We start from the raw sequence: 22,317 nt of genomic DNA on the forward strand, positions 1-22,317 counted from the left end.
CCTGGTATTAAAAAAATGTGTGTAGAAGACACACAATTCTAATCACATTGTTGTTCAATTTAATATTCTGCACAAAACTTATGCGACACCTATATGGCTATACAGAAGAGGACTCCGGACCTCCTCTAACTGCCCCCGCTGCGGCGATCCCGGGGCAGATCATCTACATCTGTTCTGGGACTGCCCAATGGTAAGGAGGTACTGGAGCCTGGTCCAAAAAAATCTGACGCGTAAACTTAAAATTGTTGTTCCTCTGTCTCCTAGGATATGGGTCCTGGGAGATTTATCTGAGGTCAATCATCAACCCATAAAAAGTCACTTGTTGATCAAGGTGATGTTCTTGGCGAGGCTTCTGATTTCTAGATCCTGGTTTTGCTCTTCTGCCCCAGATTGTAAGAACTGGCTGGGTTTGGTGGAGAAAGTGAAAAGCTATGAGAGGATCCTGTACAAACAAAGAGGATCCTACTCAAAGTGGAATAGTCTATGGAAAGATTGGGACACGGCTAATTAATTAGGATCCCCTTCTTTTTTTTCTTTTTTTTTCTTTTTTTTTGTTTTGTTTCTCCCTGCAGGGTGGGGGGGGGGGGGTGGGTGTCGGGTTGGTGGGAAGAGACGGGGAAAATGCTATCTGTCCGGCTTTTCAGCATTTATTCTATAGATGTAGAATGCGAAGGTTCAAATGTCGACACTATTATGTATAAAAAAAAAAAAGAAAAAAAAAAATGTGTGTAGAAGACACGTGTGGCTGGGTGCCTGCAGGAGAGCCCGCTACACGTGTTGCCTCCTCTTGCCTTCGCAGTGCGCCAACGCCGCCATCTTGTGGAGAGCTTGTTGCAGAGAAAAACTCTGTTAACTTGCCCGTGGCCGCCTTTCTCCGAGTCTTCGTCATGACCGGGTGCGTCGGTACTTGCTTTTTGAGTGGGGATGATGCGCTTTGAGCCGCCGTCTCAGAGCTAAGGAGAGGCCCCCTCCATACGCTGCTGGCCACGCTTCCCTCTCTTTCTCTCTCTAAACACTTGGCAATCTTTCCAAATTGACCACAGGTATGCAAAATTCTCAAAATCAATATTACTGTCCCAACAGTGCGGTGCAGATCCTTAAATGGATGGACAGTACATTATATAAGTGCAGTAGGTGTCACAGCAATATACCCTCTCCTGCATAGTTCATAGCCATAAATGAGCATTACCTTTGCTATCACACACAGTCTCTTGTGATTGTCAACAGTCTGTAGGTGCTTTGCTTCCTTCTCTCAGAGGTCTGCCACTTGTCCTTAGCATTTAGGGATGGAGAACTTCTTGTAGTCGGCAGTAGTAGAGGACGTCTTAACGCAAGGAACCAGAAGAGGGCACACAAATGAAGTAGATCTTTTTTATTTCAGCAATGTCTAACAATGTGTTTCAGAGGACAAAACCCCCTTCATCAGGTTTTCAATTGCATATCACACAATAGAAAGTTGCAGATATTTATTTATTTATATATTTTTTAAAAATATTTTACAATACAAAAAGGACATACATATCGTAGCTACATATAAAATCAATACATCTATCTCTACAGAATTGTATATCACCAAATCTACATCATAATTTATAGTTTTTCTACCCCCATCCCCATCCCACCCAAAAAAAAAAAAAAAGGGAACTCTCTCACCTCTCTCCATCCCCAGTACCCCAATCCAATTTCCATCTTAATCCGTTTTTTAACCATTCTGCCCACATACTCTCCAACCTCCACCTTTTAGCATTTGTAGCCATGTTTAGTCTCTCGCAAGCCAATGAGCGTTTGACCAGGCTGAACCACATGTTTATTGTTGGTACGGTTTTCTCTATCCACTTTCTTACAATACATTTCCTAGCCTGAGATAACAATTTAGTTATTATTCAAAAATTTCCTGGAATCCCCTATATCCTCCACCCTCCACCCATCACACATGCCCCAAAAGTTAGTGGGATGTCCACCTTATAAAGTACCTTAATAAAACCAAGCACTTCATTCCAAAAATTTTGGAGAGATTGGCACTTCCACAGTAAAGCACATCCTCAACTCCAATCTCACCACATTTTAGACATCAAAATACCTTGTTTTTATAATATTTCTTAAGTTTGGCAGGGGAGTAATATAAACGATGCACCCCAAAAAATGTATCAACCCTATGTGCTGGGTTCTGGGAGGTCTTGTTTATTACTTAAAATATTTTACTCCACCCTTCGGAATTTATCTGTTCCACTCTCCCATTCCATTTTTCCATATTAATCTTCACGCCTTGTTTTTCCCTCATTTTTCTTGACAAGTTATTGTACCTAAGGGTGTGAGGTAGCTGTTCTTTTCCCCAACAATGATTGTTTAAGAGCCGCTCTTAGGCTACTTTCACACTAGCGTTCGGGGCTCCGCTTGTGAGTTCCGTTCAAAGGCTCTCACAAGCGGCCCCGAACGCATCCGTACTGCCCTAATGCATTCTGAGTGGATGCGGATCCGCTCAGAATGCATTAGTCTGGCAGCGTTTGGCCAGCGTTTGGGGACGGATCCGTTTGAATATGACACACTATGGCTCAATTTTTAAACGGATCCGTCCCCCATTGACTTTCAATGTAAAGTCTGGACGGATCCGTCTGAGGCTACTTTGACACTTAGAATTTTTTTTACAATATAATGCAGACGGATCCGTTCTGAACGGATCCACCGTCTGCATTATATGAGAGGATCCGTCTCGGAAGGGGTATACACCCCTTCCTCAGTGGTCACAGAGGAAGGGGTGGTCACTGAGGAAGGGGTGTATACCCTGAAACGCGTTTGGGCAAGTTGGGACAGTGAGTCTTTTTTCCCCCGATACTACAAGTGACCGAGTAGTGACAACGCCGGTCGGGGTGATTCGTAGAACCAGTCTCGCATCTGAGGTGGTGTTTACAAATATAAAGAGATACGCTACTACAGCTACTATAGCTCCAGGTGGTGAGTCACGTGAGACGTCACGTTTTGACTCTGTACCACGTGGGATGCCGCGTTCAGCTGTGCTAGGCTGACACTCCACTCGATTACAGCGAGACTACTGAAGGCTCACGGTAAGAAGCGCTTACTGCCATTTTCTCCAGGACTTGATTTTATCATCGATTTCCCTGCTCTGGAGGCCTGAAGCTGGACATTGTGTGGCAATTTTGCTTCAATTGATTCAATCTAACCACACACCTCTCACACTGCATTTAGGTGTATGTGGATTTACTGAGACTGATTTCTACTGTGGGCAGTGTCCCATGAACCCCTGAACTCTTTTACTGCAATTAGGACCCCACTGTTTATTTTATTTTATTTCATTAATCGATGTGGGTTTTCATATGAATATTATATGTGATGCGTGTGATTTATATTAAATATTAATTTAGATAACAATTTTATCTTGACTGCCGTTTTCTGTTCCCATTTAAGGAGTGCCCCTCTACTTTCTATTCCATTCTTATCAATACCTAATAGTTCTTTCAAGTAATAATTTCCCCAAAGCAGTGTATCGTCATAATAATCTATCTTTTCCCATAATTATCTAATAGCTTGCCATGTTTTATACATTAATTTCATAGTAGGGGATTTATTAAACTGGGGATGCAGGTGTATACCAGCTTCTAGTATCTGGCATATTCCAGTGGAAGTAACATTTTTATATAGGCAGCTAGCTAAAAACAGTTTTTAAACTGCCCTGCCAAAGCATATGCTTGTAGGTCAGGGATTGTTGCAGGTATTTATACATATAATAGTACACAAAATGGATCAAAATGAGGGGGGGGGGGGGGGGGTCCCTAGGCAATGAGCACACCCTTAATGGTAGAAATGAACCCTTTAAGCAGAGAATTAATTCTAGGAAGTGTTACAATGGGTCACTGCATTGGCCATTTATATTTAAGGCCCAATTAGCGACAGCAGTCCCAAAGGATGTCAACAGTGAAGGCTATGGTCTGTAACCGCCCAGTTGGATCTTAGGGCCACTACTACGACTATTCAGCAGACCCAACTCCAACCACAGGGCCTCCTTTTTGCTAACTAACCTGTATTATATACAGGTGAAACTCGAAAAATTAGAATATCGTGCAAATGTCCATTTATTTCAGTAATGCAACTTAAAAGGATTTGCATTAATGCAGCTTGAAATTAGAATTTTGTGAAAAGGTTCAATATTCTAGGCTCAAAGTGTCACACTCTAGTCTGCTAACTAATCCATACCCCCTGAGCAAAAGGTACCTCAAAATTGTGACTTTGGGGTTTCATAAGCTATAAGCCATAATCATCCAAATTATACCAAATAAAGGCTTGAAATATCTCGCTTTGCATGTAATAAGTCTATCTCATATGTTAGTTTCACCTTTTAAGTTAGATTACTGAAATAAATTAACTTTGCACGATATTCAAATTTTTCGAGTTTCACCTCTAGGTACCCTTTGGCTCATACAATCTGTAACTGACTGACCATAAGTCTCTTTGAGCTCCTCCTATTTATAACATGACCCCATCTAGTATACAACACATGTGGTGTACTATTATTGCATCCCGATGTGTGACACCGTGGCCTCAGCCAATCTGCATTCCGAGCACTAAGGTTTCATACACTCAACTAAATTTATCATCAATGAGCTATCTGCATTTTTTGCAGTTGTCCTACAGACCCAGATTAGAGTAGATAGATAGATAGATAGATAGATAGATAGATACAGTGCCAGACTGGGGTGCCTAGGGCCTACCAGTAAAATTTATTTTGGGGGCACACCGTGCATTCAAATATTACCTGCTAACACAGCATCGAGATGCTACCAGATGATTGAATATGGGGCTCCCTGCAGTATCTTTGAGAAGGTAGGTCCTGGGGAGAAGAGGACACTGGCAGCTTTCCTCTATACCTAGAAGTCATCTCAGCTCTAATCATGTCTATAATAATGAACTGGGGAGTTTCTTTAATAATCTATCAAGTTTTTTATATGAACATGGGCTGGTTGAGGAGCTGTACATTAAATATATGTATGTAGCGCAGAAAGTCTACTGTGTTATGTGCCACTTGTGCCAGGGGTGGGAGACTAGGGTCCCACCTTGCTCAGGCGCTCACCGGGGGATTCCCCGGTACCCCTGTGGGCCAGTCTGAGCCTGGATAGATAGATAGATAGGTAGAGTGCGGAAGAGCATCTACAGTACCTGCATCTACAGGGTATATTAGAAATACAATCAAAACAAAACATGGTGGCTACAAACTAAAAGGGGGCTTATCTCCAAACATAGATTTATATTTGACCTCATTTAATAGAAGCAGTCATTATTATATGAAATATGTTATCACTTCATGGTGTGAGCACAGATTAGAAATATCAAGCACCTTTTTAGATCCAGGCATTACAATGGAAATCCACAGAGTGCTCCTTGAATCATTTTATTCAAAGCCATTGAAATATCAGATCACAAAGACACTTTTATTCTCCAAGATGTTACAACCAGACATTTTTTTTCCTGCCCGAGATGCACAAAAGCAACTGTTCGGTAAAAGCTTCTATCAGATCTGATCTGGTGTCATTAACGCTGTTTTAATTTATGCCGCCGCCGCGGTTAAAATTAGAATGTAGGAAAATAAGCATCCTTGGTGGGATGAGGCTTTCAAATTAAAATGAGTCTCTGGATGTTATTCAGCTTGATGAAAAGACCTCAGCTAATTTCCTCCTGACCGTCGCTCACTGCAAAACAATGAAGAGGAGCACAGGGCACTGAGCACATGGGACACAAAATATTTATAGCCTCCTAATCCCTAGAATGGATAGAATGATATTAAATATGGATTACCTTTGACTGAGCTACAGATAAAACAGCCGAGATGTGAAAACAAAACCTCATAAAGAGGTAGACCTGGAACCGTGAAATCAAGCTCATGCACACAAATGTATTTTTTGTCCGTTCCGTTTTTTTTTAGGCCCGTATGCGGAACCATTCAAGTCAATTGGGCCACAAAAAATGGAAATGAAATCTGTGTCCATATGTCCACATGTCCTTTACGCCCAAAAAATAGAACATGTTCTATTATTGTCCGCATAACGGACAAGGATAGGACTGTTCAATTCGGGGCCCGCTCTTCTGTTCCGCAAAATATGGAATGCACACAGGTGTCATCCGTATTTTTTGCTAATCCATGTTTTGCGGACCGTAAAATACATACGGTCTTGTGTATGAGCCCTTGCAGTGTATTTCCAGCCTGTAATGATTCTTAATTTAGAAATTTTTAAATGTATTTAGACTTTGTACAAGGCTTTATTTGTATGTCTTTTTTTATGTATTTTTTGGTCACTTTGGTGATGTACTTTACCTATGCAAATTATTAGAGCAGCATTTTTTTCCCCCGCTCAATCAGTATTGTGAGTACAGCCATTTGGATTGACGAACCAATGGAAACATCAGTCAACAATAACAAAATGGCTACTGCATAGTTTCTATGTGAGATCCTCATTAGAGTTGAGCGAACCCAAACTGTAAAGTTCGGGTTCGTAACGAACTTTAGGTTTTTCGGCACCAGGACCCGAACCCGAATATTTACGTAAAAGTTTGGTTTTGGTGTTCGGCGATTTTTATGGCGCTTTTTGAAAGGCTGCAAAGCAGCCAATCAGCAAGCGTCATACTACTTGCCCCAAAAGGCCATTACAGCCATGCCTACTATTGGCATGGCTGTGATTGGCCAACTGCAGCATGTGACCCAGCCTCTATTTAAGCTGGAGTCACGTAGCACCGCCCGTCACTCTGCTCAGATTAGTGTAGGGAGAGGCTGCAGCTGCTGTGAGAGGGTGATCAGTGAGCGATCTTATCAAGAACTGGTTTATGTAATCAGCGATCTACAGAAAAAGAGTTTTGTGGGTGCAGTGCACAATTTTTTTAAGCCTGCCCTGAGCCAACTACTGCTGAAAACAAACTTTTTTTTCTTCATTTCATCAATATCAATACCTGATCGGCAGCCATTTTATGCAACGATAGTGCACCAGCATAGGCTATCTGCAAGTCCAGAAATACAGCTTTGGCATACTGGGGTGAAAAAAAACTCTAATATACTGCACATCTGGAATTAGACAAGCATAAGTGAGTGTCACATTTAGGACAGAAATACAGATTTTTGGTTAGGGTGAAAAAAGCCTCTAATATACTTCACATCTGGGATTACACGTGCATAAGTGACTGTCACATTTAGGCCATAAATACGGCTTTGGCATACTGGGGTGAAAAAAGCCTCTCATATACTGATTATCTGGGATTACACATGCATAAGTGACTGTCACATTTAGGACAGAAATACAGCTTTTTTCTTACTGGGGTAAAAAAAAATTCTGATATACTGCATCTCTGTGATTACACGTGCATAAGTGATTGTCACATTTAGGCCAGAAATACGCCTTTTTGGTTACTGGGGTGAAAAAATCCTCTGATATACTGCACATCTCTAATTATACGTGCATAAGTGATTGTCAATATAAGGCCAGAAATCCTGCTTTGGCTTACTGGGGTAAGAAAAACCCTCTAATATACTGCACATCTGTGATTACACGTGCATAAGTGATTGTCACATTAAGGCCAGAAATACAGCTTTTTTCTTACTGGGGTGAAAAAACCCTCTGATATACTGCACATCTGTGATTACACATGCATAAGTGATTGTCACATTAAGGCCAGAAATACGCCTTTTTGGTTACTGGGGTGAAAAAAGCCTCTAATATATTGAACATCTCTGATTACACATGCATAAGTGAGTGTCACATTTAGGCCAGAAATACGCCTTTTTGGTTACTGGGGTGAAAAAATTCTCTGATATACTGCGCATCTCTAATTATACGTGCATAAGTAATTGTCAATATAAGGCCAGAAATCCTGCTTTGGCTTACTGGGGTCAAAAAAAACCTCTAATATACTGCACATCTGTGATTACACATGCATAAGTGATTGTCACATTAAGGCCAGAAATACAGCTTTTTTCTTACTGGGGTGAAAAAACCCTCTCATATACTGCACATCTGTGATTACACATGCATAAGTGATTGTCACATTAAGGCCAGAAACACAGCTTTTTTCTTACTGGGGTGAAAAAACCCTCTGATATACTGCACATCTGGGATTACACGTGCATAAGTGATTGTCACATTAAGGCCAGAAATACAGCTTTTTTCTTACTGGGGTGAAAAAACCCTCTCATATACTGCACATCTGTGATTACACATGCATAAGTGATTGTCACATTAAGACCAGAAACACAGCTTTTTTCTTACTAGGGTGGAAAAACCCTCTGATATAGTGAACATCTGGGATTACACGTGCATAAGCGAGTGTCACATTTAGGCCAGAAATATGCCTTTTTGGTTACTGGGGTGAAAAAATCCTCTGATATACTGCACATCTGTGATTACACATGCATAAGTGATTGTCAAATTAAGCCCAGAAATCCTGCTTTGGCATACTGGGGTGAAAAAACCCTCTAATATACTGCACATCTGTGATTACACATGCATAAGTGATTGTCACATTAAGGCCAGAAATACAGCTTTTTTCTTACTGGGGTGAAAAAACCCTCTGATATACTGCACATCTGTGATTACACATGCATAAGTGATTGTCACATTAAGGCCAGTAATACGCCTTTTTGGTTACTGGGGTGAAAAAAGCCTCTAATATATTGCACATCTGTGATTACACATGCATAAGTGAGTGTCACATTTAGGCCAGAAATACGCCTTTTTGGTTACTGGGGTGAAAAAATCCTCTAATAAACTGCACATCTGGGATTACACATGCATAAGTGAGTGTCACATTAAGGCCAGAAATACAGCTTTTTTCTTACTGGGGTGAATAAAAGCCTCTAATATAATGCACGTGCATAAGTGACTGTCACATTTAGGCCAGAAATAAGCTTTTTGGTTACTGGGGTGAAAAAACCCTCTGATATACTGCACATCTGTGATTACACGTGCATAAGTGATTGTCACAATAAGGCCAGAAATACGCCTTTTTGCTTACTGGGGTGAAAAAAGCCTCTAATATATTGCACATCTGTGATTACATGTGCATAAGTGAGTGTCACATTTAGGCCACAAATACCGCTGTCATATAGAGTTTAAAAATATATATTTGAGTACAATACCCTACATCAGGGTTTTTATTGGCGGTTAATTTTTTTTTTAACAGACAACCACTTTTTACTTTGCTTTGTAAACGCTAACTATGAGGCAAACAGTTATGGTCGTGGTGTTGGTGGAGCCTCTGCTGCAGGGAGAGGACGTGGGTGTTCTGCCACAGCTACACGTCCTACTGAACCTACTACCGCAGGTCCAAGTAGCCGCCAGAATCTACAGCGATATTTAGTGGGGCCTAATGCCGTTCTAAGGATGGTAAGGACTGAGCAAGTACAGGCGCTAGTCAATTGGGTGGCCGACAGTGGATCCAGCACGTTTACATTATCTCCCACCCAGTCTTCTGCAGAAAGCGCACAGGTGGCACCTGAAACCCATGCCCATCAGTCTGTCACATCACCCCCGTGCATATCGGGGAACCTGTCTGAGCCTCAAGTCATGCAGCAGTCTCTTATGCTGTTTGAAGACTCTGCTGGCAGGGTTTCCCAAGGGCATCCAGCTAGCCCTTCCCCAGGGGTGGAAGACATAGAATGCACTGACGCACAACCACTTATGTTTCCTGATGAGGACATGGGAATACCACCTCAGCACGTCTCTGATGATGATGAAACACAGGTGCCAACTGCTGCTTCTTTCTGCAGTGTGAAGACCGAAAAGGAGGTCAGGGAGGAAGACTGGGTGGAAGACGATGCAAGGGACGATGAGGTCCTAGACCCCACATGGAATGAAGGTCGTGCCACTGACTTTCAGAGTTCGGAGGAAGAGGCAGTGGTGAGACCGAGCCAACAGCATAGCAAAAGCGGGAGCAGGGTGCAAAAGCAGAGCAGCTGTCGTCAAAACAGTTCGCCTGCTACTGGCCACCGTCACCAGGGACCGAGCACACCAAAGGCAGCTTCAAGGAGTTACCTGGCATGGCACTTCTTCACACAATGTGCTGACGACAAGATCCGAGTGGTTTGCATGCTATGCCATCAGAGTCTGAAGCGAGGCATTAACGTTCTGAACCTTAGCACAACCTGCATGACCAGGCATCTACATGCGAGACACGGGCTGCAGTGGAGTAAGCACCTTCAAAACCAAGAAAGGGCTCAGGCCCCTCCTGCTCCCTCTTCTGTTGTTGCCTCGGCCTCTTCCTCCGCCTCTGTGTAACGGTCACGTACACACTCAGACAGGGGGGAGGATAGTGACCACTGCGCTCCACCCTCACCCCTGGCCCTGCCTACTTGCCTCACGAGTCCTGATGACAGGGGACAACTGGACGGCAGTCCCTAACTTAGGATACGTGCGGGAAGGACAGAAAAGACAAATAACGGATAGTGAACGGACCGGGTCCAAACCAAGAGGACAACGCAGTACAGAGGGATAAGCAAAGAAAGGTCCAGAGAAGCCGGGGTCATAAATACCAGGAGAGTCGAGAAGTACCAAAGGAGTCCGCAAAGAATAGTCAGGTGGAAGCCGAGGTCAATATACCAGGAAGTATGCGCAGTACAGGAGGAGCAGGCAAAGGATCATCGGGGAACAGGATCAGGTAAGTACACAGGTATCCAACAACTGCCAGGAACCTAAATTAACAGGCAACCTGTGGCCAGCAGGCTGCCTGTATTTATAGTGGGGATTGAGGGTCATGTGACGTGGCCAGCGTCACATGACCGACAGACCGACCAGTCGAGCACCAAGTGATTAGCTCGGCGCTCAAGGCAGACCTAGGAGCAGGGAGCCTCCCAGCTAGCAAAGCCGCTCTGGGAACGAGGTCAAACACAGATCCTCGCTCCCGAAGCTAAGCAGCAGGTCTGCAGCTGATGGGAGACCGAGTGCATCTTCGGCACCCCGTTATACTCTGGAGGAACGTTGGCACCTGCCGCCTAGCAAACAGAGGATGTGCCACCAACTACACCACCTCCGTCACCAAGCATCTCCACCATGTCACACGGAAGCGTTCAGCTCTCCATCTCACAAACCTTTGAGAGAAAGCGTAAATTCCCACCTAGCCACCCTCGATCCCTGGCCCTGAATGCCAGCATTTCTAAACTGCTGGCCTTTGAAATTCTGTCATTCAGGCTGGTGGAGACGGACAGCTTCAAACAGCTCATGTCGCTTGCTGTCCCACAGTATGTTGTTCCCAGCCGCCACTACTTCTCCAAGAGAGCCGTGCCCTCCCTGCAGTATCCGATAAAATCAAGTGTGCACTGCACAACGCCATCTGTGGCAAGGTCCACCTAACCACAGATACGTGGACCAGTAAGCACGGCCAGGGACGCTATATCTCCCTAACTGTACACTGGGCAAATTTAGTGGCGGCTGGGCCCCAGGCGGGGAGATGTTTGGCGCACGTGCTTCTGCCGCCAAGGATTGCAGGGCATCATTCTTTGCCTCCTGTTGCCTCCTCTTCCTACTCGGCTTCCTCCTCCTCTTCTTCCACCTCCTCATCCGGTCAGCGACAGACCTTCACCACCAACTTCAGCACAGCCAGGGGTAAATGTCAGCAGGCCATTCTGAAACTCATATGTTTGGGGGACAGGCCCCACACCGCGCAGGAGTTGTGGCGGGGTATTGAAAAACAGACCGACGAGTGGTTGCTGCCGGTGAGCCTCAAGCCCCGCCTGGTGGTGTGCGATAATGGGCGAAATCTCGTTGCAGCTCTGGGACTAGCCGGTTTGACACACATCCCTTGCCTGACGCATGTGCTGAATTTGGTGGTGCAGAAATTCATTCACAACTACCCCAACATGTCTGAGCTGCTGCATAAAGTGCGGGCCGTCTGTGCGCGCTTTCGGCATTCTCACCCTGCTGCTGCTCGCCTGGCAGCGCTGCAGCGTAACTTCGGCCTTCCCGCCCACCGCCTCATATGCAACGTGTCCACCAGGTGGAACTCCACCTTGCACATGCTGGAGAGACTGTGCGAGCAGCAGCAGGCCATAGTGGAGTTTCAGCTGCAGCACGCACGGGTGAGTCGCACTGCGGAACAGCACCACTTCACCACCAATGACTGGGCCTCCATGCGAGACCTGTGTGCCTTGTTTCAAATACTCCACCAACATGGCCAGTGGCGATGACGCCGTTATCAGCATTACAATACCACTTCTATGTCTCCTTGAGAAAACACTTAGGGCGATGATGGAAGAGGATGTGGCCCAGGACGAGGAGGAGGAAGAGGGGTCATCTCTAACACTTTCAGGCCAGTCTTTTAGAAGCCAGTCTTTTAGAAGTGGCTCAGAAAGAGGATTTTTGCAACAGCAGAGGCCAGGTACAAATTTGGTCAGCCAGGGCCCACTACTGGAGGACGAGGATGAGGAGGAGGATGGGGATGAAGCATGTTCACAGCGGGGTGGCATCCAACGCAGCTCGGGCCCATCACTGGTGTGTGGCTGGGGGGATACGGAGGACGCAGACGATACGCCTCCCACCGAGGACAGCTTGTCCTTACCTCTGGGCAGCTTGGCACACATGAGCGACTACATGCTGCAGTGCCTGCAGAGTTGCCCACATTTTAACGTGAGCTGACTACTGGGTGGCCACCCTGCTGGATCCCCATTACAAAGACAATGTGTCGTCCTTAATTCCCTCATTGGAGCGTGATCGGAAGATGCGCGCAACTACAGGCGTACGCTGGTAGATGCGCTCCTGAGAGCATTTCCGACTGACGCCGGGGGACAAGTGGAAGCACAAGGCGAAAGCAGGAGAGGAGGAAGAGGTCGCCAAACGCAGCAGTGCCCTAAATTGAAAAAAATCTTATTTTCAATTGTCGGGTGACATTTTACCATTTTTGGCGTATACAAACCCCTGCTGTGCCTGGGTGACAGGGGCCTTAATCTCTCAAAATCCTCTGTTGTATTGCTGGGTGACATGAACCCCTTTTTGCCGTGAATGAACCCCTGCTCTGCATTGCTGACAGGGGCCTAAATCTCTCAAAATCCTCTGTTGTATTGCCAAAGTCTGGCCAGCATGTGCAAGGTGGAGTTCCACCTTGTGGGCACGTCGCATATGAGGCGGTGAGCGGGAAGGCCGAAGTTAAGCTTCAGCACTTACAGGCGAGCAGCAGCAGGGTGAGAACGCCGAAAGCGCGCACAGATGGCCCGCTTTTTTGCAGCAGCTCTGACATATCGGGGTAATTTTTAAGGAATCTCTGCATCACCAAATTCAGCACCGCCAGGCAAGGGATGTGCGTCAAACTGGCTAGTCTCAAAGCTGCCACGAGATTTCGCCCATTATCGCACACCACCAGGCCGGGCTTGAGGCTCACTGGCACCAACCACTCATCGGTCTGTTGTTTCATGCCCGTCCACAGCTTCTGCACGGTTTGGGGTTTGTCCCCCAAACAGATACTTTTTAAAACTGCCTGCTATCGTTTACCCCTGGCTGTGCTGAAGTTGGTGGTGAAGGTGTTACGCTGACCGGATGAGAAGGCGGTAGAGAATGAGGAAGCGGAGTAGAAGGAGGAAGCAACAGGAGGCAAATTGAAGCACCCTGCAATCCTCGGTGGTGGAAGGACATGCGCCAAACTGCTATCCGCCTCAGGGCCAGCGACCACTGCATTTACCCAGTGTGCTGTTAGGGAGATATAACGTCCCTGACCATGCTTACTGGTCCACCTATCCGTAGTTAGGTGGACCTTGCCACAGATGGCGTTGTGCAGTGCACACCTGATTTTGTCCCCCACTTGGTTGTGCAGGGAAGGGATGGCTCGCCTGGAAAAGTAATGGCGGCTGGGCACCACGTACTGTGGGACAGCCACCGCCATAAGGCTTTAAAAACTCTCCGTCATCACCAGACGGAATGACAGCAATTCAAAGGCCATGGATCGCGGGTGGGTAGGGGGGTACTTCCTCTTCCGCTCCAGTGATTGGGAGATAGAGAGCTGAACGCTTCCATTGGACATTGTGATGATGCTTTGTGATCCAGGTGGTGGTGTTGCTGGCAGATCCTCTGTTTGCAGGGTGGCAGAGGTGGATGAAGAGGTCGAGAATGCAGCAGAAGAGGAATCAGGAGGAGCCAGAGACCTTTGCACTTAGATGCCTGGTCATGCAGGTTGTGCTCAGGTTAAGAACGTTTATGCCTCGCTTCAGGCTCTGATTGCACAGCATGCAAACCACTTGTGTCTTGTCCTCAGCACATTGTCTAAAGAACTTCCACACCAGGGAATTCCTTGGAGCTGGCTTTGGTGTGCTCAGTCCCCTTCTGCATTGGGCAGTAGCAGGCATACTGTCTAGGGGACGGCCACTCCGCTTTTGCACCCTGCTCCCTTTTCTGCTGTGCTGGTTGCTCTGTGCAACCACCGTCTCTTCCTCCGAACGACACAGGTCACTCGTATGACCTTGATTCCATGTGGGGTCGAGGACCTCATCGTCCTCCACATCATCCTCCACCTAGTCTTCACCCCTGCCCTCCTTGTCAGTCTGCACACTGCAGAAAGCCACAGCAGTTGGCACCTGTGTTTCGTCATCATCTGAGACGTGCTGCGGTTGTCCTCCCATGTACTCATCTTGAAAAATAAGTGGTTGGGCATCAGTGCACTCAATCTCTTCCACCTCTGGGGCAGGGCTATGTGGATGGTAAACCCTGCTAGCAGAGTCATCAAAAAGCATAAGAGACTGCTGCATGACTTGTGGCTCAGACTGCTTGGCTAATTTGCAAGAGGGTGAGGTAAAAGACTGTTGGTACTCAGGGAAACACAGGAGTTAGGATAAGACCTACCTTCAGGCCCCCCCATACTCCATTTATCCTAAAACAAAAGGACACGGGCACCGCTCAACTGTTTAAACTCTCTTTTACTGGGTGATTGTCGGCCACAGCTCACATTAAACAGGCACATTTAAACTCCTCCTCCAACCACTCCTTCTGTGCGGTGTGCCAACCCCTGGACACCAGAGGGCACGTGCGCCAAATCAGCTCCGATTATGCTCCTGTTCTCCACATTGCCGCCATGGAGGAGGCCGATTATACAGGACTCCGACCACCACCCAGCAAAAAGAAGCCCTGCTCAATGCCATCTTGAAGGCCAGACAAAAATATATCTAGACCGATCTCCATCAGGTGGACCCCATCCGGCCTCATCAAAGCCCTATTGTCCCCTTCCAACTGCCGATGACGAACCGTGACACCACCACGAGAGCGCACAAAGCGCGAGATACGTGCATTCAAAGTTCTCCGGCACCTCTCCAGAGCCTCACCATCCCGGGCCCCATGCCACACTACCCGGGGGCACCACCTCCGACCACACGATAACCAACTCTCTAAAGAAAGCCGGGAACCTCTCAAGGTCAGAACGCATGAGCGCCATCAACTCAGTAAGCCGTAGGGCACAGAGATCGTTTCCGCCGGCATGGATCACCAGTATCACCGGCCCCACCGACCGGAGACCAATGTCGACCACTTCAGGCAACAGCTGAGACCACCTAAGGCCCCGTATCCCCTTCCAAAAAACCTCTACTTCCCTGAATCCAAGGCTCCGACCTCCAGGCCGTCGTTCCGCCCGCTGCGCAGCCCAAAATATATAAGAATGGCCCAACAGCCACACCACCGGACGAACAGCACCTAGAAGAAATAAAGATGAAAAAACAAATCCACCATGCACGCATAAACATTACCACAAACAGGAACGGTAGCATACTGCCCAATGAACATATACTTCACCTCCGCCCGCCGTAAACTCCATAGTTAAATTTTTTTTTTTTTTTTACTTTTTATTATTTTTTTTTAACTACATAGCACATCAGCAAACTGAAGAACTCAGACCAGCAAATCCGGGCGAATATAACGCGCAAAGCAGGCAGATCGCCACCTACCAATACGCATCACCTCAGATTCGGATAAGCCAGCCCTAGCCGCTTCCGTAGCCGCACCTATACGAAAGGAATGAGTGCCAAACTCACCAGGCTCCACCCCCGACTGCCTCAAGCAGCTGCGCAAAACTGAAGAAAACTGGAACTTCGTAAACGGAGATCCATCCGCATGCGCAAGAAAATTCACACCACCCACCCGAACCGCCATATACTCCCCCACCAGCCTAACCGGGCAAGCCAACCCCGCAACCGGCAATATTGGCAGCCACGCCCCTTTACCCAACTGGTCGGTCTTCGACTTCTTAATACGGACTCTGAGAGCATTGTTACCAAGTACCACATCCGATTCCGACAAACCCCCAGGCCTAGCACCCGAAGGAGCCACCAGTTCACCCACCCTCAGAGCCGCAAAGAAGGCGAGACAGAAACTAGCCGCCACCATGGAACCCTCAAAAGCTGACGAGCAAACAGTCCCGCAACACTCAACCAACTTGCAAAGCAATGTAAAAGAAATAGGCCGTCTACTATTCTTAACCACATACTCCCTCTGCCATCCCTTCATAGCCTGCTTCATCACAAAAACATTCGTCACATCCGCCCAGCCACACAATTTAAATTAAAACGCTACTCCAGCCAAACGCCGCCGCGCAACAGGGGCTGAGACCCCCATAGACCTCATCCTCAACATCCACTCCACCGTCACCTCCAGGCGAACATCATCCCTCTCAGCCACATTTCTTACCCCACTCACAGCCAACCAGTCAGCCCAGGCCTTACCATGTGCCTGCCACGTCGCCGGCGACACCGACGCACTCACGAGGGACATCAGCTGCTGGCCACCAGCCGCCACAGGAACTGAGGGCATTCCCGCCCATCCGACTGCGCCTCAGGAAGAAGCTCCCGAAACACCTGCCAATTGAAGCGAGAAAGAGCATCAGCGACACGATTGTCGACTACCGGGACATGCCTGGCCCGGAAGTAAATGTTACGCTCCAGACAACGGAGCACCAAGTGCCGCAGCAACGCCAACACCGGGAGGGACGAGGACGACAAACAATTAATACATTGAACAGTCCCTAAATTATACAACCAAAAACAAACATGCCGGTTCGCTAAACGGTCACCCCAGATCTCCACCGCCACCACTATAGGGAACAGCTCCAGCAGAGTCAGATTCTTAACAAGCCCCAAGGCACGCCATTCCTCAGGCCAGGGGGCCGCACACCACTCCGCACCCAGTATCGTACCAAAGCCACAAGAGCCAGCCGCATCAGACCACAACGCCAATTCCGAGTTCGAAACCACCTCTGCAATAAAGCAAGTATGCCCATTGTAGGCACCCAAAAAGGAACTCCACACCCTCAGGTCCGCCTTCATCGAGCTCGTAAGCCGAATACGATGCGGAGGGGCCCGGCCTCCACGCGTCGCCAAAGAGAGGCGCCGCGAAAAAACCCGACCCATAGGCATGACCCGACACGCAAAACAAAGCAAACCCAAAAGAGACTGGAGTTGCCGCAAGGTAACCTTCCGCACCACCAAAAAACCCTCGATCAACCCCGCCAAGGTACTCAACTTGTCCCCGGGAAGCCGAAAAACCATAGCGACCAAATCAATTTCGATCCCTAAAAAGGAAAGACAAGTAACTGGGCCCTCCGTTTTCTCAACCGAAATAGGAACTCCAAAGCGAGCCACTAATTCCAAAAACGTGGACAGCAAGAATCGACAGCCGTCACCCTCCTGTGAACCCACAAAAAGGAAGTCGTCAAGATAGTGAATCACTGACGACAACCCAGACTCAACCCGGACAACCCATTCCAAGAATGAGCTGAACATTTCGAAGTAATGGCACGAAATGGAGCACCCCATAGGTAGACACATGTCGTAATAAAAAAGGCCCTCGAAACAACCCCCCAGCAAATGAAAACAATCAGGGTCAATGGGCAGCAGCCTAAATGCAGATTCAATATCTGATTTCGCCATAAGGGCACCACGTCCCGCCTTACGCACCAACCCCACCGCCCTATCAAAAGATACATACGTAACGGAAGCCTCCTCAGGAAGGATAGCATCATTCACAGACATACCACGGGGATGAGACAGATGATGTATAAGGCAAAATGTACCCACCTCCTTCTTAGGGACCACACCCCACGGCGAAACCCTCAAATTAGAAAAAGGCAGGTCCAAAAAGGGGCAGCTATCCTACCTGCCGAAACCTCCTTCTGCAACTTAGCCTCCAGGACTCCCGGGTGTTCCCTGACAGACTTAAGGTTATCGGCGTAAACCGGAAGCCGACTAAGAACAAACGGAATGAAAAAAACATCAGAAAAACCCTCAAACAGGGTCACAGCAGCCTCCCTATTGGGATACCTGCTTAACCACGGCGCCATCTCTACCACGCTGACTGGCGTCCTTGGGCTTAAAGGCCGAGGGGGTTCTACCGGGCCTAACCTGAGATCTGGTACACCTACCCGCTGCGTGAGGGCCGCCACAGGCCGAGCATTCATGCTTGTACTTACACAAACCGGCATATTTGCAGAAACCCTCATTGAACAACCAGCACGCGCCCGGTCGTCTAACGGCCACTGGCCCCTGGGCTGCCGAGGCCCCAGCACCAGCGGCCACCCCTGGAAAGGAAGGAGGGCGCTGTGACACCATCAGGCGAAGCCACACATCCGTGGCCTTCACTCCCCAACCCAGCTCCGGCTGAAGCGCCAAACGCCTCCTGAACTCTTCATCATACCTCCACCACGCGCTACCCCCGTGAGCCTTATACGCACTATAGATAGTGTCCAAATATATGAACAATTCCGCACAGCGCTCAGGATGCCGCTGCCCCATAACGCACCCCAAAACCGCAAACGCCTGCAACCAATTGTTCATAGTTTTGGACACCTTCACCCTCCTATCATAAGGCTTATCCAAGAAACGTTTCTCCCTATCCACCGTGAATCCGAAAAACAAAAACACATATGCAAAAGTAGTATATTTTATTAAATAATCACATAAGGACAACAATAAAGACAATAATGGATAAAATTGATGAACAAAAAATAGCAGTAATGAAATGGCACTGTGGACCGGCGCAACACCAAGGTTCCAGATGGTGGATTTATCCCCCAAGCGTGCATCCACTCTTGGTCTAATTAAGCCTAATGGCTAACATATCTGAGATAAACCATCTCATAAACCAGACCATAGAGTGGCGTCAGCTTAAAACATAAGTAACACCATGCTAGTCTTATTCTCAGCATAAATGGGTGCAATGTGCAGCAGAGTATTCAACACCGAGTGGTATAATATGTCACAGATTACACCTAGCACCCAGATACGCTACCAGCATGAGAACATACATGCATGTATCAATAATAACATTCAAAGGGGAACCAACCTGGAGACCTGAGTGAGCGCACCCCTATCCACCGTGTGCTGGTCAACTGATACCAGAGACCAAATGTCCACATACTGATTGGACCAAATCTTCTCCCGCACCGCCTCCTCTAAATGCGAACCCAAAGGGCTAACCCTGCAGAAAAAAGAATCCTTATGCACACCCGCCAGCACCGGTGGGGCCCGATCAGATGCGGACGAGGCCTCCCTCAAATCGGGCCCCGGAGCCGCCGCTGCTGCGACCAACTCCGGCGCAACCGCAACCGGTGCAATTTGTCCAATAAAGACTTCAATAACACTTCCAAACCCGCAGAGGACCCACCAGCCCCCCACGCCCCAGCATATTGGTACTCACCAGCAGGGGAAGGTATTGGCGCGGCCAACGCAGGTACAGGCACGTCATTCCTGTGAACCGCCAAATTCACCAGGCTGGATGCCCTGGACAGCTCAACCGGGACCGGCCTGTCCCGCCGGGAACGCGGTGTCCGAACAGACTCCCCTGAGGCGCCCGACGACCCGTCTGAGGACGACAGGGAGCGCCAACGAGAGGATCTGGACCGCCTACTGTGCCTAGAAGACCAGGAACCGCGCCGCGGACGACGACTACGGCGCCCCCGTCGGCCCCTGCTCCTGCTATCAACCGATGAGGAGGGGGACATTGACACCTCCCTGTGTGAGTGAACAGTAGGGGGAGGAACTGCAGATGGCTGAGTTAGTGGGGGGGGGAGTGGCAGTTGGGAAGGGACCACTATAGGCATAACCCCCGCAGGAGGGGGAGGGGGTGCGGGCAACTGCGTAACTGACCCCACACCCCCAGGCAAAAGCACCAAGCCATCCCCTTGCACAGGTACAACAGGAGGGGGAGGAGGAGGGGGGAGAAGAGAGGCATGCTGAGAGTCCGGAGGGGTTAATGATCGATCCCCATCCTCCTGGACACTATTATGGGACCCCATGTCTGCAAACCCTGCTGCTCCCCACACCGCCGCACACTGGGACTGGAGCGGCACAGGAAGCGGAAGGGGCGGGGCCAACTCCCGCCGGCACAGAGGCAGCGCGCCTGCGCGGAACAACCGGAGCTGGAGCGGCACCCAGGGAGGAAGGAGGCGAGTGACCCAGACGCACTGGAGGCCGGTGAGTACGACCGGAACGCCGCCCGGCCGGAATGTCAAACTGGGCAATGGGGGGTGAAGCAGCCACCTGCGGTGCAGTCACCGCAGCAGTCGACACAGGCGCATGAGGGAGAGAGGAAGCAGGAGCGCTCAGGCTGCTCAGAAACGAGCGCAGCCAGCCCTCCCCTTCCTCACTAAACCTTGCCAAGAGAGCATCCCGCAACCGAGCGTCTCCTGCAGCCATACTCTTGGGGGGACAGGCAGCAAGCAAACCTACCAGCTTGCCTTCTCCGAACAGAGGAAGAGGCAGGGGCAGAAGGGGGCGTATATATACCCCTAGCCATAACCACCTCCCCTTCCTGCTTCCTGGCAATACCACCCTCCTTTAACCCCTCACACTCCATTCCCAGCACCATTAACCCTGCATTGCCCAAACCTGCCATAAAGAAGAGCAGGGGGCCTTCCTATAACCTAGGAAGGATGAAGGGGCCCCCACCAGTCCCTCATCACCCTCCCTAAACTGTCGGGTGCTCTCCAGACTGATGGACATCAGCTGCAGGTGCCAAGTCTGATCTTTCTTCAGGAGACTGGGTGGGAGACAATGTGAAGGAACTGAAGGCACTGTCAGCCACCTAATGTACTATCACCTGTACTTGTTCTGGCCTCACCATTCGTTGTAGAGCCGCTTTAGGCCCGACCAAATAACGCTGAAGGTTCTGTCGCCTACTCGCACCTGAGGAAGGTGTGTTACTTGTGCGTGTAGCTGGCACAGATTGACCACGTCCTCTCCCTGCAACAAGAGCTCCACCAGCAGCACCACGACCGGGGCCACATCCCTTATTTGACGCTCTCCTCATTCTCTGCAAATTTAGGATCTTGCCCAAAATAACAGAATATAACAGCAGTATCTAACGCTTGTATTTCACACTAACAAATGCAGAAAAGGCCGCTAATTTAGTATTTTGCCCAAAATGGGTGTTTTTTTAATAACAGAATATTATTGCAGTATTTTAAGCTTGTATTTCACACTGACAGATGCAGCAAAGGCCCCAGATGCAGGGTATTGCGAAAAATTTTTTGTTTTTTTTAAACCCAGAATATTATTGCAGTATTTCAAGCTTGTATTTCACACTAACAAATGCAGCATAGGCCCCAGATGTAGGGTATTGCAAAAAATCTGTGTTTTTTAATAACAGAATATTATTGCAGTATTTCAAGCTTGTATTTCACACTCACAAATGCTGCAAATTCCGCTAATTTTGTTTATTGCCCAAAATGGGTGGGGTTTTTTTTTATAACAGAATATTATTGCAGTATTTCAAGCTGGTATTTCACACTGGAAAATGCTGGAAAGGCCCCAGATGTAGGATATTGCCAAAATTTTGTGTTTTTTTTAAACCCAGAATATTATTGCAGTATTTCAAGCTTGTATTGCACACTGACTAATGCTGCAAAGGCCCCAGATGTAGGGTCTTGGAAAAAATGGGTGATTTTTTTTATACCCAGAATATAATTGCAGTATTTCAAGCTTGTATTTGACTGTCACAAAAGCACATATGCTGTGCTGGTGCACTGAACTTGCATAAAATGGCCGCCGATGCCCACCTAACTAGCAGACGGATAAAAGTTATTTTTCTGTGTCACTGGGCTCAGGGCAGGGTAAAAAGATTGTGCACTGCACCCACAAAACAAAATCTATGTAGAACGTTGAGTTAACAAGCACTTCTGATTAAAGATTCTTTCCTATTCTCTCCCTCACAGCAGCAGCATCCTATTCCTACACTACAGAGCAGAGTGATGTGCAGCGCTCCGTAACTCCAGCTTATATAGAGGCTGGGCCACATGCTGCTCTGGCCAATCTCTGAGCCTTTTAACCACTTCAGCCCCGCTAGGTGAAACCCCCTTCATGACCAGAGCACT

Source organism: Bufo gargarizans, chromosome 10 (genome assembly GCF_014858855.1).
Source record: "Bufo gargarizans isolate SCDJY-AF-19 chromosome 10, ASM1485885v1, whole genome shotgun sequence".
Classification (NCBI taxonomy): domain Eukaryota; kingdom Metazoa; phylum Chordata; class Amphibia; order Anura; family Bufonidae; genus Bufo; species Bufo gargarizans.